At 39.0% G+C, this 19,926-nt stretch overlaps 1 long non-coding RNA gene across 2 annotated transcripts in view; it reads right to left on the reverse strand.

Moving 5' to 3' along the window:
- Positions 1-12,379: 12,379 nt before the first annotated feature.
- LOC131277167 (uncharacterized) overlaps positions 12,380-19,926 on the reverse strand; it is a 147,391-nt gene continuing 139,844 nt past the window's right edge. For both annotated transcript variants that reach the window (XR_009184331.1, XR_009184330.1), the window contains exon 3: positions 12,380-12,601. This is a non-coding gene — a long non-coding RNA (uncharacterized lncRNA). The remainder of the gene's footprint in view (positions 12,602-19,926) is intronic.

A 19,926-nucleotide genomic window follows, 5' to 3' on the forward strand; every position in this document is an offset into this window, starting at 1 on the left:
AGATTTTAATTATGATTCTATTTAAAGGATATCAGTAACATTGTACAATTTACATTCACTACTCTTCTCTAAAATAATTGGGGCCTTCAGGATTTTTGGCTTAAATCTGTTTTATTACTTCCATTGAAAGATGTGAGAAAATATTCAAATGCTACTGATAACCCTTACCAAAATAATTATATTACTTTGCTGAAATTAATATTAATATTTAATCCACAGTAGATAAGTTTCTATGATTATAAGTAAACCTCATTATTTAAAATTCATAACTTCCACATACCAGGCTCACATGAACAAGCAGTGCCATGTGGATTCTCCGAGATAGGTTTATCAAGCACTGAATCAAAGCCTTCCCTCCTCCTCCTGAATTAACAGAAGGAATTAAGCCTTCCCTCCTCCTCCTCAATTTAACACTACCAAAAATCTGAAAAATTAGATTTCTACTAAAGCTAACATGTCACAGTTTCTCTCTGAATGATAGTTTGCATGCCATACTATTGAAGGCAGTACCCCGAGTACTGAAAGCAGCACTATCTTCAAATTTGTGCACTTTTTTCACACAAAGGGTTTTGACCACAAATTCATAGCAGTTTTGGTAATAGTCAACTGATATTAAACCAGAAACTCTTCTAAACACAGCCTAACTCATTTATTTCCCCCCACAACCTTGAGCGTAGTTAATATCATTATGTCCATTTTACAGAGGAGATAACTGAGACTCTAAATTTCACTAACTTTCCCCAAATCACCCAGGTGAGGATAGAGGGGGTATATCAGATGTCTCCTCCTAAATAACAACCATGAAAAACTTCCATGTACTTTGCATGGAACATACAAGAGAGTAGTCATAAGGAGACAAGAAAGAGAGCTGGCTAAATATGAGATGACCATCCATCCTGGTTTGCCCAGGACTAAGGAATTTTCTGGGATGTGCAACTTTTAGTGCTAAAACTAGGCCAATTGCAAGCAAACTGGTACAAACTGATCACCCTAGAATGAGTTAATGAAGTAGATAAAACAGTTTTTGGTTCATATTAAATACTACATTTTACTGATGAATAATTGAGCTAGGAAACAAATCTCAAAACATTAAAACAGTCACTTATAAGCTCCCAATTCTGTGGGCTGAGCTCAGCTAGACAGTTCTGCTGCTCTTAGCAGGGCTCACTCATGTGACTGAAGTCAGCTGTCTCACTCACATGTCTGGTGGTAGCTGTTGGCTGGGGAGAATGGGGGTAACAGGGAATATAGATCTAGCAGCTAGCTTGGGAGAATTCACATAGTGGTAGTCACAGGATTGCCAAAAGCAGTACGAGAGGTCTCTCAGTATTACTCCACAATTCTCTCATATCCCCATAGTCAATTCACTCTCCCATTCCCTAAGTCGATTTCACATCTTCTTATGTTACATTAAATATCACTCTTTGTTCTACTTCTCAGTTACATGATGACATGTTACTAATTCTCTAAGAAAAACAGACGTGATTGGAATAAAATGTACTCATTGCAATTGGCCTTAATATTTGTAGACTAGACGTACTGTCTATGAATCTAACACCAACACCTTCTCTTGTTGCATTGAATGGACTCAGTCTCTACTACTTGAAAAAACATTGCTCTATTCATGAATGGGAAAACTCAGTATTATTACCATAGTGATTCTTTCCTACTTTACCTATAGATTAAATGTAAGCCTTATCAAAATACTAGCAGGTTTTTTATTTTAGGGTAGAAATTGACAAGCTGATGGTAAAATCTATATGGAAATGCAAAGAATCAGAATCAGCAAAACAATCTTGAAAAAGAGGAATAAAGTTTGAGGACTTACACTTCCCATTTTCAATTTTATTCTAATGTCATAGTAATCAAGGCATTGTGGTATTGGCATAAGGACAAGTTTATAGATCAATGGAAGAGAACTAAGAATACAGAAATAAGTCCCTATATTCATGGTCAATTGCTTATCAAAAAAATGTCAAGACAATTGGACTGGGAAATGATAGTTTTTTTTAACAAATGGTGCTGGGACAATTGGATATCCACATGTGAAAATATTAATTTAGACCCGTATTTTATGCCATACACAAAGATTAGCTCAAAGTAGATTATAGCTGTAAGTATAAGAGCTAAAACCATAATACTTCTAAAGGGAAATGGAAAAAAAAATGTTTGTTAACATGGGTTATGCAAAGAGTTCTTAGATAGGACACCAAAAGTAAAATCCATAAAAGAGAAAAGGGACTTCATCAATAATAAAATCATTTGTGTTTCAATCCATGCCACTAATAAAATTGAATTTTGTCAAGGATTTTGAGAAACTGGAACCCTAGTACATTGCTGTTGAGAATATAAAAATGGTATAGCCACTTCAGAAAACAGTTTGGCCCCTCTTAAAAGGTTAATCATGACTTACCATATAACCCACAAATTCTACTCCCAGGTATCTGCTGAAGAGAAATAAAGTACGTCTTCACAAAACTTTGCACACAAATGGGCACAGCAGCATTGTTCATAATTGTCCCAATCTGAAAACAATCCAAATGTCCATCAACTGGTGAATGGATAGGGGGAAAAAAGTGCTATTCATACAATGGAACACTATCAGTCAAAAGGAATGAACTATTGATATAGGCTACAATACGGAAAGACCTCAAAAACATTATGTTAAGAAGTAGAAGCCAGATTTAAGAGTCTATTTTCTATGATGACATTTTCTAGACATTTCCAGAAAAAGCAAATGTATGGAGGCAGAAAACATAATAGTGGTCATGTGGATCTAGGGAAGGGAGTGGGGACCGACTGCATAGGGACACAAGGGATCTTTTGTGGGTGATGGAAATGGTCTAAAATTAGATTGTGGTGATGGTTGTACAGCTGTATAAATTTATTAAAATTCCCTGAATTGTATACTTACAATGGGTGAATTTTATAATATGTAAATAATATCTCAATGAGACTGTTAATCAAAAGAAGGAAAAGGAGAAATTTTGGCTCTGTACAGTCAGTATAGAACAGTCTGAGTGCTCAAGTGGAAAAATGAGATAAAAAGAGAAGGGACAACTAGCAAGATGGTGGCTGAGTAAGGAGCTCCTAGAGTTAGCTCCTGCTACAGGGTAGTTAGCAAACACCCAGAGCTCTCTGGAACTAGCTGAAGCACCTGTCAGGGGGTTCCAGGAGACCAGAAGAACATCCCACAATGTCCTTGAGGGAGTGGAAGGAGGAGGCTGCCCATCTGCAGAGAAGACTCATAAGTAGAGTTCCATGCCCCGGAGACCAGTGTCCATCCAACACTGAAGGCACAAGCTGCCTCAGCAGCTGTTCCGTGGCTGGAATTGAAAGCTCCACTTCCCCAAAACAGGGGAGAAGGAGACAGTTGGGCACCAACTTCAGCTACTGATGAGTGAATTCAGCGGGCTACAGTATAATCCTGAAAACAGCTCAAGTTTGAGCCTGTCAAAGTCAGAAAGAGGCCGGGAGTGGGGCGGGCTGAGGATCCCAATTCTGGTGGGGACTGGATTCTTCCCATCCGGATCATTTTGCAGCTCTAGCCTAGACCCCAGCCCCACCTCCAGCAGGGAGGAAGCTGCGGGGACCTGCGCCAGCCTCTCCAGGAAATTACCGGCCAAGCCGCAGAGGCCGGTGATCATCCTACTCTGGCAGCAGGAGCTGCCCCAGGAGCTATTCTGTGGCTGGAATTGGAAGCTCCATTTCCCAGAAACAGGGGAGGAGGAGACGGTTGGCTGCCGATTTCAGCTACTGATTAATAAATTTGGCTGGTTAAAGTATAACCCTAAGAACAGCTAAAGTTTGAACCTGTCCAAGATGGAAAGAGGCCAGTGGCCACTGTTTTGACTCTGCTCCCAGCATGAGGGGCAAACTGGCTGACTGAAAATCACAGTGATGATAGGAACCAGCTTGCTTCACCCAGATTAGCCTGCAGCCCTAGCCTAGGCTTCAGTCCCATTTCTAGCAGGAAGAAGCTGGTGGGACCTGCAGGTACATTTGGCTGGCACAATTTGAATAATCAGAAGTCCACCAGGGCAACTGCAGTCATCTTGAAACCATATGGCATAGACTGATGCCCACACCTGCAGCTCCATCCCTGACCCAGGCAGGGGAGAAAGGGGCGTGAAGCTTCATCAGTTTCTGTGGGCAGCTAGAGTCTAGGTCTGCATAACTTGGATTATTACACATGGCTGTGGCTCTGTCCCTAACCCTGGCAAAGGAGAAAGTTGGGAGAAGCTTCATTGGTCTCTGGGGCAGTGAGGGCAGCTTGAGCCTCCACAGCTTACAGCAACAACTACATCCTTGGCCCCTACTAAACAAGCAGCAAGGAAGAAGGGGCAGGAAAGCCCTAAACTAAAGAGAGAAACTGCCCCTGGAATAAATACATCTAGTAAACCAGATGCCAAGACACCAACAAAAAATTACAGTCTATACCAAGAAACAGGAAGATATGGCCGAGTTAAGGAAACAAGATAAACCTCCAGATAACATAAAGGAGTTGAGAAAACTAATCACAGATGTTCAAACAATTCTCCTTAATAAATTCAATAAGATGGTTAAAGTGATTGAGGATATAAAGAAGGAACTAGGTGGACACAAAGAAGAATTTGAAAGCATACATAGAAAAAGACCAGATCTTATGGGAATGAAAGGTACAATAAATGAAATTAAAATACACTGGAATCATATAATAGCAGATTTGAGAAGGCAGAAGAAAGTATTGGTGAGCTTAAAGTAATGGCCTCTGAAAGCAAACATACAAAAGAACAGATGAAGAAAAGAATGGAAAAAATTGAACAAGGTATCAGGAAGTAAATAACAGCAAGCAACATGCAAACATACACGTCATGGATGTCCCAGAAGGAGAAGAGAAGAAAAAAGGGGCAGAAGAATACTTGAAGAAATAATGGTAGAAAATTTCCCAACCCTATGGAAGGCAAGCCTCCAGATGACATAAAGGAGTTGAGACAACTAATCATAGATGCTCAAACAAATCTCCTTAATAAATTCAATAAGATTGAAGGGCATAGATATCCATGTCCAAGAAACACAGTGTACTCCCATTTGAATAAATCCAAATAGACTGACTCGGAGACATGTACTAATCAGAATTTTTAATGCCAAAGACAAAGAAACAATTCTGAGAACAGCAAGAGAAAAGCAATGCATAACATATAAGGGATAGTTAATAAGATTAAGTACTGATTTCTCATCAGAAACCATGGAGGCAAGAAGACAGTTGAGGATATATTTAAGGTACTGCAAGTGAACAACTTCCCGCTAAGAATCTTATATCTGGCAAGACTGTTTTTCAAAAATGAGGGCAAGTTTAGAATATTAACAGATAAACAGAAACAGAGAGAGTTTGTAACCAAGGGACTGGCTTTGCAGGAACTACTAAAGGGTGTGCTACAGCCTGAAAAGAAAAGACAGGAGAGGGAGGCTTGGAAGAGAGTCTAGAAATGAAGATTATATCAGTACAAGTAACTAAAAGTGTCAAGACTGTTGAAAGTAAAATATGACAGATAAAACCCAAATATTAGGAATAAATTTAACCAACAATGTAAAGCACTTGTGTTCAGAAAACTAAAAGACATTGTTAAAAGAAATTTAAAAAGACCTAAATAATTGGAAGAACATTCCATGCTCACAGACTGGAAGACTGAACATCATTAAGATGTCAATTCTACTCAAATTGATATACAGATACAATGCAATCCCAATAAAAATTCCACCAGCATTTTTAAATAAATGGAAAATACGATTATCAAATTTATTTGGAATAGTCAGAAACATCTTAAAAAGGAAAAGTGAAGTTGGAGGACTCTCAATTCCAGACTTTAAAAAAAAATGATTTATTTTATTTATTTCTCTCCTCTCCCTCCCCTGCCCCCGTTGTCTGCTCTCTTGTGTCCATTTGCTGCGTGTTCTTCCATGTCTGCTTGCATTCTCTGTGGCACTGGGAATCTGTGTCTCTTTTAATTGCATCACCCTGCTGTGCCAGTTCTCTGTGTGTGACTCCACTCCTGGGTGGGTCATGTGTTTTTTTCACGCAGGGCAGCTCTCTTTGTGGGATGCACTCCTTGCACATGGGGCTCCCTTACGTGGGGATACATCTGCACGGCACAGTACTCCTTGTGCATGGCATCACTGTGCATGGGCCAGCTCACCACACATGTCAGGAGGCCCTGGGTTCGAACCCTGGGCCTCCCATATGGTAGGTGGACACTCTATCAGTTGAGCCACATCCATTTCTCACTTTTAGACTTTAAATCATATTACCTAGTTATAGTGGTAAAAACACCATAGTACTGGCATAAAGACAGGTGCATAGACCAATGGAACTGGACTGATGGTTCAGAAACAGGCACTTATATATACAGTCAAGGGATTTTTGACAAGCCTGTCAAACCCATCCGTCTCAGGCAGAACAGTCCATTCAACAAATGGTGCTGAGAGAACTGGATATTCATAACCAAAAGAAGGAAAGAGGACCCCTATCTCATACCTTATACAAAAATTAACACAAAAATGGATAGGATATAAAACCTAAATATAAAGGCAAGAACCATAAAGCTTCTAGAAGGAAATGTAGGAAAATATCTTCAAGAACTGGTGGTAGGTGGTGGATTCTTAAAGGAGATCAAAGGAGGGCTGAGATGGACTACTGATGCTTAACATATGCAGAAGTTTTAACTAACTTTACTGTAAAAGTGTAGAAATGTACAAAGTTGGGGGTAACACATTATAGTAACAGCTGGTTTATAAATGGGAATGTAGCTGAAAAGGGTTATCTGGGTTATAAATACCAGTTGAAAGAAAACTAGAGAATAATCTAGGAACTGAATAACACAGTAAATCCAGAGTTGGATGAGAACTCTGGTTGATGTTACAGATGCAAGAGCATCCTTTGTGAGCTAGAGCAGATGTACATCACTATTACAGGGTGGTGGAAATGTGGAGAACCATGGGAAAAATACAACTGAAGTGAACAATAGACCATAGTTAATAGTAGTAATGTAATATTCATGTGTCTATGCCGAAGATGTACAGTGTTGATAATGGGAGAGTATGGAAAAAGTGTGCTAAAGAATGCTATGGACCTGATAATAATCTGATGGCATTATCTCTAAATCTGTAACAAATATTCCACCATGGTGTAGTGTGTTGATAGAGGGGGGTTGTATGGGAATTTTGCACATGTGCATGATTGGTTTGTAACTTTACAACTTCTGTCATAAAAAATATATTTTAAAAATAATAGGGTGGCTTGGCAGGAAAATATGCCAAATGAAGGATAAGTTCTATGGTTAATAGTAAGATTTTGATGATATTCTTTCATAATTTGTAAGAACTGTCTCGCGACAATACAAGATGTTGGTGGCAGGTTGATGTATGGGACTCCTGTACGATGTTATGCATGTTTGCTTTGTAAGTTCACAACTTTCACTATACACTTGTTGTTTATGTATGTTCATGTATAAATGATATAAAAAAGAATAATAAAAATAGGGTGGGTTGTGGAAAAATACACCAAATGTAAGATACTTTGGTTTGTAATAATATTTTGAGGATGCTCTTTAACCACGGGTTCTATGGTCATGGCAGATGGGGTTCACTGCCATGACAGATGGCCCTTCTTTGGAGCTGGTGTTTCTGCGTGATGGAATTGGACTCAGAGGGGATCTCTTTTCACAAGACTTGCATGCTACTTTATTGGAATTGTAGTTGGTGCTGGGGTTTAAGATATATTTAGGGGATTTGAATCTCTGGACTGATAATATGACACCCAGGCCCAGAGCCTCAACAGACTTCAGCTCCTACACTTTGATTTATTGGACTTACCCCACTCAGCTAACATCGACTTGAAGAAGGTCAACCACCACACCATGGAGCCTAGAGTGTCTACAACTGAAAGCAGGAGGATTGCATCCAGTATCCATGTGGAATCTAAGCCCCCACTTGACATAGATGTGCAATGGACACAACCAATCCAATGTCCACAGAGAAAATGTGGAATGGGTGTGGGAAGGGTAGCCATGGTGGCTGCTGGATTTGGGGAATGGGAGGAAGAGATGAGATGTGGAGGCGTTTTCGGGATGTGGAGCTGTCCTGGGTGGTGCTTCACGGACAATTACGGGACATTGTAGATCCCCCCAGGGCCCACTGGATGGAACATGGGAGAGTGTGGGCTATGATGTGGACCATTGACTATGGGGTGCAGTGATGCTCAGAGATGTACTTACCAGGTGCAATGGATGTGTCACGATGATGGGAGAGAGTGTTGCTGTGGGGGGAGTGGGGGGTGGGGGCGGTGGGGTTGAATGGGACCTCATATTTTTTTAATGTAATTTTTAAAAATAAATAATTAAAAAAAATGTTCCACAACAATGGAAGGTATTGGTGGTAGGATGAGGTATTAAGATCCCTGTAAGATGTTATGTATGTTTGTTTTGTAAGTTCGCAACTATTACTATACACTTATTGTCTATGTATGTTTATGTATGAGTGCTATACTTCAATATTAAAAAGAGAGAGAGAGAAGGAAGAGGGAGGGAAGCTAGGATGGATGGATTCTGAGGCCAAAGGAATAGCCTGTGAAAAATTCCCAGTGGAAACATTGGCCAAGGAATTTTAAGAATGTTTAAAAGACATCCAATTTTCAAGTCTACAACAGTGGTATGAAAATGTCAATAACGCAGCATTAGCTGTTTTTCTCCTGTCAGTAAATTCTTTATTCCTATAAATAGCCTCATCTTTCCCTTTATTCACGGATCGTGAATATCACATTCATTCTTTGAACAATGGAGGTAATGCCACCATGACATCCTTGGATCAAAAAATGATGCATTAAATATCTTTTCCTCAAACATAAGAATTGTTTACTCCAGGTTTGTGAAATTTAGATGCAATTCCAATTTACTAATTGTAGTTTGGAGGATCCCCCAACCTATGCCTTACTACTTTCTGTGGGGAATTGGTCTGACCTGCCATGTTCCTGAGTACATGGAAACTAATACTAATGTGACCAATACCCAGGCTAGGGGGGTCATGTGATACTTTGGTAGACGCACCTATGGGTTTGCTCCTGAATCTGTCTCTACAAGTCCAGTTTCTTTCCTTCTTTGCCCAGGTTCATGTTTTTACTGAGTATACCCACAGGTTGGAAGTGCACATTGCTTTCCCTAATACCATCAGTAGAACAATACGTGGTCATTCTCCATAGAGAGATGAATTTCTTGTCTCATAAAATGGCACAAACACAAATGGTTTAGTGCCATATGCTTAAGATTCAGACAGACCTGAAGCCGATGTGGAATTGATAGAGTGTCTGTCTACTATATGGAAGGTCCAGGGTTCGATCCCCGGGGTCGCCTGACCCATGTGGTGAGCTGGCCCACGTGCAATGCCGCAGCAAGCAAGGAGTGCCATGCCACACAGGGGCGTCCCCATGTAGGGGTGCCCCACGTGCAAGGAGTGCACCCCACAAGGAGAGCTGCCCACCCAGGAGTGGTGCCACACACAAGGTGAGCTGACACAGCAACATGATGCAACAAAAAAGAGATGCAATTTCCCAGTGCCTCTGGATAATGCAAGTGGATGCAGAAGAATACACAGCGAATGGACACAGAGAGCAGACAACTGGGGAAAGGGGAGAGAAATAAATAAAAAATAAATCTTAAAAAAAAAAGATTCAAACAGACCTGCATTTAAATCTCCCTTCTATTATTGGTATGCTGGCGTATGTCTTTGGAAGATCATCTTAATCTGGCTGAACCTCATTTTACCAGAGATCCTTAATTTAATTCATAGAGAGATATCATGACTATTAAAATAATTAAGATACTATGCATTGCATATAGCAATTTATTGAAATAATTTTATTTGCTATTATTCCACTCATCAATTTTCCCTAGGCATAGACAACTTGTGTGCTTTAAAATTTAACTCACCATATATTTTCTATTCAGTAGCCTCTCTCCAGTTTGAAATGTTACCTATCTATATCTGTCTATTTATCTATCTACCTTCCTAATTATTAATTGAATCTATCTAGATAAAATAGTGAGTTTATATATTTCAAAAATGAAATATTTCCAGTGACTGTTGCATTTTTCATATAGATTCCTCACATGAGGTGTTATTATCAAGTAGTAAGAGATTTCAAATAATAAAACTGATTTCCATACATACTTGGGGAATTGATCTTATCATTTTAGGGTAATATTTGTATAACATGGAGAGATGATTCTGATACACTAAGTCCTATTGCACAATGACAAAGTAATTCTAATGTACTTTTTATTGACTAAATATGCAAAATTCTATTTGCATAGATGCTCAATTTTGAATTTGCTCATTCAACCAAGGGAGTTGTATGATAAAATTATGTCAGGCTATATTTCATAAACCAAAGCATTATACGTTTGGAATTTATTTTCACAATTATCTATTCTCAAACTGAGGAATCTTTAGAGAGTGAATCTATCTAAAAGTTATAGATATGATAGACATAAGTAGGCAAATTTGTTTGCTGCCTGAAAGTTCATTGGCAGGCTCTATTTTGCAAGCAGTGAACCATGCACATTCTTTCTCCTCTGTCCCAAGATCCTCCATCCTGGGATTTCCAGAAAAAGTTGGTCACAAATCCCTTGTATTAGGCTGGATACTCTGAGAGCAGACCATGAGAGAAGGACTCATATAAAAGAGCTTTGTTAGAACATTTTCTGGGAAGAGTATTAGAGGAGTGAAAAATAGGGGCCAAGACAGGAAGGGAGCTAAGCAAGGGTACAATATCAAGCAAAGTCCCACGAAGGGACACTTTGGCTAATTCCCACAGAGGAGCTTTAGGAACACTATTGAACACACCTGAAAGTTGTCTCAATCAGAACACAAGGGAGCTGGAGTATTTATATGCCCCATACCAGTCAGTTTTTGGTATGGGAAGGCAGAAGGGAATAGTGTATTTGCAGATACTTCTGACCCTCCGTGCACAGAGGTAAAGCACATTCTGATAGCTTGAGGACAAGCCTCAAAACAAAGAGACGCAAGTGCTGGCCATTGCGAGTGAAACCTCACCAAAACTCCATGAACACAAAAATGGTAAAGGGCACACACAAAAAAGATGAAAGCATCCCAGGGGAATATGTGCAAAGCACTGATATCTGTGCTGCCTCACCCAAAATCATTACTTATAAACATTTTGACTTTTTTGGGTGGCAATATCCTAGCCTCAATTAATCAGGGAATGGATCACAATTGGTTTATTATATTTATGGTTATACCATTTCTTTTGCTTTTGTTTTATTTCTGTGTGGACATGTGACCCTTCTCTGGTAAAAGGAAAATTTACTTCAGGCCTTTGAGAAAGTTATTTCTCCCTGAAAAACCATAATCCATCCTCCCTTGTTTTTGGCCTTTGATGTTTCCCCTGTGACTGTGTAATGCTTAGAGCTACCATAGCCATCACAAGACTATCAGTGAGGAAATGGACATATTAGGAAAGGAAAAATGGGAGGCCTTAAGGAGCATAGGTACCTGAACACACTGTGGAGCCACAGAACCAACCCAGATACTGCCAATCTCTGAACATTTGGTTAAATAAACAATACGTACCCTTTGATTGACAACAGAGTTTTTCAAACTAGACTATCTGTACCCTGGATGTGGGTAACCGTTTCCCTAGAGTAGAGAAGCATGGAGAGTACACAGATCTTTATTTCCAGGCATTTGGCTTTCACAGTCTTTTGTAAAATGGATCCCTAAGAAGGACACACTTGTGATGGAGGCACAAGTTGTTCTTTCGCTCCTGCCCTTTCACAAGCACATGAATTGGATGCCTAAGAATTGAAAACCTCCTGGTGGTAAAAACCTCCTGCAGACCAAACAAAGGGACAAATTGCTACAATCATTGGTTTTGGAAAAGTGAAAGACTTTAATTACTGGGTAACAAATTATTTTGTGAGGCAAGTTGATTCCACTTCTTTGCTTTCCAAGGAATTGAAGGGAGACCTAATTAAGTTGTCAGCTAATAGATAATTACAAGGATATTTGATGATGGATCAATAGGTTATTTTTTAATATAATTTAGAAGGAGCTCAAAGAAGTGAATGACATTGCTAGAATATTGCTTTTATTTTTTTCTACTTATTTTTGTGAATAAGGCTTGTCAATATTATACTATGAAATTTTAAAATGATGTTTGAATTTTAAATCGATGTTTGACCCGGCTCATCCTAGCAATAAGTAATAGCCTCTGGAATTACATAAATCATTAAAAATTCAATCTATCACATTAAAAGATGCACTTATTTTTTAAAGATTTTTAATTTATTTCTCTCCTCTTCCCCCCCACCCCATCCCACCCCTCCCTGTTGTCTGCTTTCTGTGCCCAATCGCTATGTGTGTTCTTCTGTGTCTGCTTGAATTCTTGTCAGTGGCACTGGCAATCTGTGTCTCTTTTCGTTGCATCATCTTGCTGCGTCAGCTCTCCATGCATGCGGCAACACTCCTGGGCAGGCTGCGCTTCTTTTGTGCAGGGTGGTTCTCCTTACGGGTCACAGTCCTTGTGCATGGGGCTCCCCTACATGGGGAACTTTAAATAAATATTTTATATGATTAATAATTATTTCTGAAAATTCTGCCAAATGTTTATATTCTTTTCATCAGTTGTATACTAATAAAGAGTGTAATGACAACTCCAACCAAAAGAAGGTGTTTAATATAGACAGCTTTACAGCCCAATGAAATAAAAAATATAATACTTCAAAATACGCACATATTATTCATTACAATATGATAGGGTAATCAATAAAGTATTTATAAGCAAAAAAGTACATTACATTAGGATAAAATTCTGTGGGAGAAATATTCATTCAAATACGTGAAGGAATGCTGAGATTTCCAACTATTAGGAAAGAGCCTATTAATTTCTTTTTAAGTAGATATGTGTATTGAGAAAATATGTTATTTATTTCATTAGATTTTGATAAGTTATATAGCAATTTTATTTTAAAATATCATATTTACAATGCTCTATAAAGCTTTTCCCTTGAAATTATTTTAACTTTGGAACTTGTACATGCTAAGTTGAAAAGAAAAGTGAGAGAAACATGAGTGAAGGTACATTACAAGATACTTTTCTGGGGTATGAAAGAAAAAAAGTTTGCAGACCACTGGTTTAAGATACTGTTATTCAAGCATTTTCCTATGGTTTTATGTAAGATTCTGTAACTAATTCTGGGAACTTTACTCTGCAGTGCCTCCTAAACAAACCTCAGTTCATATAGAAAATGTTTTATACAGTCAGATTCTAAAAGATAAAGAGTGAGGCCAGCGCCCAATTTTGGCATAGGTGTGGGAGCAGCTGATACTGTCAAAAATACCAGAGATTTAAAATTGGTACCAAACTTGGCTTGTTTTATTATTTCAGTAATTTAAAAATTGGGGCCAAAACAAGCGCTAGAGGTTGTTTTATCTTTCTCAGTATGTGCCTTTTTATTATGGTTACCTGATTTTATAATTTGATTACCATTACGTCATTAAAGAAGCTTATGTTTTACTTAAACTATGATTTCTTTCTATAGGCTTTTAAAACTGTGAAATATGTATCTTTGGTACATGATATAACACTTCATTTAAACTCTGGGTTATGCAAGTACCTTAATTCCCTTGAGTGTAAAGGAAACAGGATTGAAGCCTTTGCTCAAGGAGTATCCTGTAATTTTACTCATTAGTTTCAAGTTTTGGAAATAGCCAGGAAATGTTCCCCCTTATTATTCAAGAATGTAAGGAGAAGAGAGCATCTGAAATGTAGCTGAAGTTTTTAGAATATATCCTGTCTTCTTGGCTACAGGCCCTAAATATAACTGCATTTTCCCTTTAACTCAGGGAAATCAGAAATCGTTTTGCCTTATAACCTTATATTTGGTTCCTGGGAAGAGCTAGGAATTTCCCCCTGAACCTCACACATCCATCGGTAGAGTACCACCTTTATTTGATCCATCCTCTGATATCCGTTTTTCAGTCACAATGACTTTTTACATTTCTGAGGCAATCTATCTAATTTTCAGAAGGTTCCAAGCTTCAACTCTTCTTTATTTCTGAGTTGATATGTGACTCTCTGTACTTTTCAGAGATTGATGCAATTTTGACTTCTCAGAAAATAGAAAGCAAGACTACTTACCCCCTCTCCCGCATTGTAGCATTTTCAAATATTTAAACTCCATTATTAACTCTACTCTTCTATTAAGCCTTTCCATTTTCTAGCCAAGCATCCTGAACATTTCTCTCCTTATCGTGAATCAGGCTGAATTTGCACGTGGGAATAAGGCGAAAAATTTATATTCTTACACAAGTTAATAGTTAACAAACCTAGAGCTTCCTGAAATAGGATTGTAGACCAACAGATGATTTCTCTTAGATTAAAAACTATCACGAATCTTATAAAGCATTTGTATGAATGAGATTAAGGCCCAAAGATACAGTGCAATAATGACTGCCCAAGAAAAGAATGAAAACCTGTGTGGTTGGTTCTTTAAAAAGCCCATCCCACGGCAAAGACTCAGGTGCAAGTGAGTTTTTGAGGAAGTTCTCCCAGGAGAACCAGAAAGCTAGGAGGAAACAGGAGAGAACAGTGGAAGAAGACAAGCTAAGGTGTGATTTCAGGAGGCTGCCAGCCACAGCCTAATCCCAAGAAGACCTTTGATCAGAGGCTCTGAAGGATATGTTCTACAGCAAGGGAGCTGGACTTCTGGGTTCCCACGGCAACCAGTCACTGAATAAAGGACCTCCTTATGAGGGAGGAGGACTTTAAACTCCAAGATTCTTCTGCCTCTCAATAAGGGGCAAGTCAGCTGCAATGCCCAAGGGAATGCCTCTGAAGACCACAGTGAGATGAGGATGGGTGCACAGAGCTGGTTAAACTGGTCCAAGGAAATGTGGTCAAGATGCCAACAATGTTGGCTGTGAGAGGCAAGGTCAATTTATCTTAGCTATTTGGGAAATGAAAAAGAGAAGCAAAATAGTTAGATGTAAGAATAACAACAGCCATGGAAATGCATAATGAACAAATAAGAAAGTCAAAAATAGTGGATAGTAAAGAATAATACCCAGGAAGGCCAAGGATTTCCAGCAGCCACCAGAAGGAAGGAAAGAGGCATGAAACCAATTCTCTCTCAGAGTCCCTAAAAGGAACTAACCCTACTGACACCTTGATTTCAGACATCTTGCCTCCAGAATGGTAAGCAAATAAATTTCTATTGTTTTATGCAACCAAATTTGTACTAATTCATTATGGAAACCCTAGGAAGTTAATGCAATAGAGAAACAATATATCCCAAGAATTAAGTTCATTGGCATCATGTATTTCTCAAGTGGTTGTGATGTCATCATACCAGTGACATGAGAATGGATGGGTTCTGAAGTCACATCTATGTAGGTTCAGATTTGGCTTCACAACTTATGAAACTTAGGTAAACCATACACATTTTCTGGACCTCAGTTTTCTTATCTATCAAAAGCTATTTAAATTAAAACAGGTGGCAAAATATAAAGACTGCCTTATAGCAGCACATATCACAGATTAATTCCTCCAAAAATGTTAACTTTCTATCTCCCTTTACTTAGTCACTAATATATCATATAAAATAATAAAAAAAAGGGAAAAATGAAATTCAATGCATACACAAAATAAATAGGAAACTGAAAATAAATATCATAATTCATATGAGGTAAAAGGGAAAATATGCCCTGGGTTAGACAAATAATGGCTGAATTATTTTTATAATGATGAGCTACAATCTTTCTTATTGAAACTCATTCTTTGTCAATGAACCCATTCATATATTTTCCTTCATATAATTGATCATATGCTATATGGCACTACTTTGTTAGTGGACACGGTATAAAATTTTTAAGATGTCATCAAAAATATGAGACTATTTTCATTTGCCTACTTGCCTCAACAGTCTAACAGAACATCTGTTTACATCTGTGCAACATAAGTGATTTTAAAGTATGTGAAATATGAGACATAAATGTTATCAAATTTGAACCACTTGCTTCCTAAATTCATGCTTTTTCTCCTTAATGAAATAAAAAATTTTTTGAGAAGCAATCAAGTGACATTTAATGAAGTAAGTAATATTGAGAGGTACTATGACCAAAATTATTTGGTGAGATAAAGTACAGTTTTGTAAGCATTTAGGGCTATAATTTTCCCTCTAAGCACAAAGGGCTACAAATTTTCCCCTGAGCAATGCCTTTACTGCATACCATAGGCTTTCACATGCTGTGTTCTAATTTTCATTCATCTCAAGATATTTACTGATTTCTCTTGCAAATTCATCTTTGATCCACTGATTATTTAAGACTGTTTTGTTTAATCCCAATATATTTGTGAATTTTCCCTTTCTCCACCGTCATTGATTTCCAGCTTTATTCCATTATGACCAGAGGAAGTGTTTATATAATTACAATCTCATTGAATTTATTGTGATCTGCTTTGTGACCTAACATATGGTCTATCCTGGACAAAGATCCATGAGCACTTGAAAAGAATGTATATTCGGCTATTTTGGGGTGCAGTGTTCTGTATATGCCTATTAGCTTTAGTACATTTATCATATTATTCAAGCTCTCTGTTTCTTTACTGTTCCTCTGCCCAGATGTTCTATCCAATGCTGAGGGTCATGCATTGAAGTCTCCAACTATTATTGTAAAGGTATCTATTTTTCCCTTTGACAGTGTTTGCCTCATATACTTTGGGGCCTTTTGGTTAGGTGCATATACATTTACGATCGTAATTTCTTTCTGGTGAATTGCCCATTTTATTAATATATAATGTCCTTCCTTGTATCTAATAACAGTTTTGCTTTTAAAATCTATTTCATCCAATGTAAGTACAGCTACTCCAGCTTTTTTGTTTGTTTGTTTGTGGAATGCATGGAATATCATTTTCCAGCCTTTCATTTTCAATCTATTGATATCCTTGGGTCTAAGATGATTCTCTTGTAGATAGCATATAGAAGGCTCATAATTTCTTATCCAATTTGCCAGTCTGTGTCTTTTGAATGGGGAGTTTAATCCATTAACATTCAATGTTATTATGCTAAAGGCTGTTCTTATTTCACCCATTTTGACTTTTGTGTTTTATCTGTAGTATTTTATTTTCACCACTCTTTTTACATTTTAAGTTACTTTTATTGATATAATCTTCATTTCAAGACTCTCTTCCAAGCCTCTCTGTCCTGTCTTTTCTTATCCAGGCATAGCACTCCCTTTAGTATTTCCTCCAAAGCTGGTCTCTTAGTTACAAACTCTCACAGTTTCTGTTTATCTGTGAACCTTATAAACTTGCACTCACTTTTGAAAGACAATCTTGCCAAATATAAAATTCTTGGCTGGCAGTTTTTCTCTTGCAGTACCTTAAATATATCATACCACTGCCCCCTTGTCTCCATGTTTCTGATGAGAAATCAGCACTTAATCTTATTGAGTGTCCCTATTAAGTGATGCATTGCTTTTCTCTTGCTGCTCTCAGAATTCTCTCCTTGTCCTTTGCATTTGGGATCCTTATTAGTAAGTGTCTTGGAGTAGGTCTACTTGGATTTATTCAGATGGGAGTACATTGTGATTCTTGGGCATGACTATCTATGTCCTTCAATAGCGTTGGGAAATTTCCAGTGATTATTTCTTCAAACATATCTTCTGCCATTTTCCCTTCTCTTCTCCTTCTGGGACACCCATGATACATTTGTCTGTATATCTCTTCCATCATTTAGTACCTTGAGACCCTGCTCAACTATTTTCCATTATTTTCTTTATCTGTTGTTTTGTATGTTCACTTTCAGAGGCCATATCTTCAAACATACTGACCTTTCTTCTGCCTCCTCAAATCTGCTGCCTAATTTTAATTTCATTTATCATGCCTTTCATTCCCATAAGACCTGCTATTTTTCTATGCATGCTTTCAAATTCTTCTTTGTGTTCACCCAGTATCTTCTTTATATCCTTAATCTCTGTAGCTGACTCATTGAATTTGATAAGGACATTTGTTTGTACATCTATGATTAGTTGTCTCAACTCCTTTATGTCATCTGGAGGCTTATTTTGTTCCTTTGACTGGGCTATATTTTCCTGTTTCTTGATATGGATTATAATTTTTTGTTGGTGTCTGGCATCTGGCTTACTAGATATATTTATTCTGAGTGCAGTTTTTCTCTTTAGTTTAGAGCCTTCTTGCCCTTTCTTCCTTGCTGGTTGTGTAATAGGATGTAGTTGGGACTATAAGTTCTGGAGGCTGCCCACATTGTCCCATGAACTGATAAAGTTTCTTCCACCTTTCTCCTCTGCCAGGGGTAGGGACAGAGCTGCAACTGTGTGTAGTAATCCAAGCCATATAAGCCAAGACCATCTGTAGTTGCCAGGAGAGAGTAATGAAGCTTCACACTCCTTCCTCCCCTGCTGGGGGTGGTGATGGAGCTGCAGGTGTGGGCAGCAAACTAAGCTGTATAGGTCAAAACTGAATGAAGGTAGACTGACATAGCAACAGCTGCCCTCTTCCCCTGCCAGGGGTGGGAATGGACCCTTCAGAGTGCTCTATGATCTAATCTATGTGGGCTGACAGCACCTGCAGTTGCCCTGAGAATCTGAGAGACTACTGTCCCTTCTGCCCTTTAATGGGTGGTGATGGAACGACAGACACCCAACAAACCAGTTTATGCAGGATGAAAGCACCAGCAGTTGCCCAGAGAGGCTAAGGAAAACCAATTCCTCTCCTATACTATTGGGGGTGGGGGTTCAGCCAGAGGCACCCAACAGTATGGTCCACATAGGTCAAAAGCGCCTGCTGTTGCCCAGAGAAGCTGAGGAAACACTAACCCTCTCCTATCCTATTGGGGGTGGGTAGGGATATAGCTATAGGTGTCCAACTATTAGTCTGTAAGCTGAAAGCATCTGCAGTTTCCCAGAGGGGCTGGGGAGTCACCACCTCCCCCTTCTTTTATTGAGGTGGGGGTGGAGCCACAGGTGCCCAACAGTCTAGTTTGTGCAGGCAAAAACCACCTGCAGTTGTCCAGATAGACTAGAGAAAACCAGCCCCCTCCTATCCTATGAGGGGGGGGAGTGGGGGTGGAGTCCCAGGTGCTCTACAAATCAATCTTTGTAGGCCAAAAGCACCTGCAATTGTTCAGGGGGCTGAGGGAACACAGCCGACCTCCTTTCCTCTTGGGGGGGGGCAAGGATGGAGCCCCAGGTGTCTGACTATTCCATCTGTGCTGGCTGAAAGCAAATACAGTTGCCAAGAGAGGCTGTTGCAGGTCCCCCCAGCTTCCTCCCTGCTGGATCTGGGGCTTGAGCCCATGACAAGGCTGCAATCTGATATGGATGGAAAGAAACTGGTCCCTACTTTCACTATGATTTTCAATCAGCCCCACTTCCCCCCATGCTGGGGATGGAGTTAAAATGTTGGCTAAAACACTCTCTCCAACTTGGACATGTTCAAACTTTAGCTGTTCTTAGTATTATACTTTAGTCAGCTGAATTTACTAATCAGTAGCCGAAGTCAGTGCCCAACTTTCTCTTCCTCCCCCATTTTTGGGAAATGGAACTTCCAATGCTAGCTATATAATAGTTCCTGAGGCAGCTTGTGTCACCAGTGGAGGATGGGCACTGGCCTGTGCAGCATGGAGTGCTCTACTCATGACTCCTCACTGCAGATGGGTAGTCTTCTCATTCCATTCTTCCAAGGATGTTACAAGATGCTCTTCTGGTCTATAGGTGCTTTAAATAGGTCTGGTTGATTACTCACTGCCCTGTAGGATGAGCTGACTTTTCAAGCTCCTTACTTTGCCAGTCTTGCCCCCTTCTCTCCCTTCAGTTTTGCCAGTGTTTACCTTAGGTATTTTGGGGCACCCTTGT

Source organism: Dasypus novemcinctus, chromosome X (assembly GCF_030445035.2).
Source record: "Dasypus novemcinctus isolate mDasNov1 chromosome X, mDasNov1.1.hap2, whole genome shotgun sequence".
In the NCBI taxonomy this organism is placed as follows: Eukaryota; Metazoa; Chordata; class Mammalia; order Cingulata; family Dasypodidae; genus Dasypus; species Dasypus novemcinctus.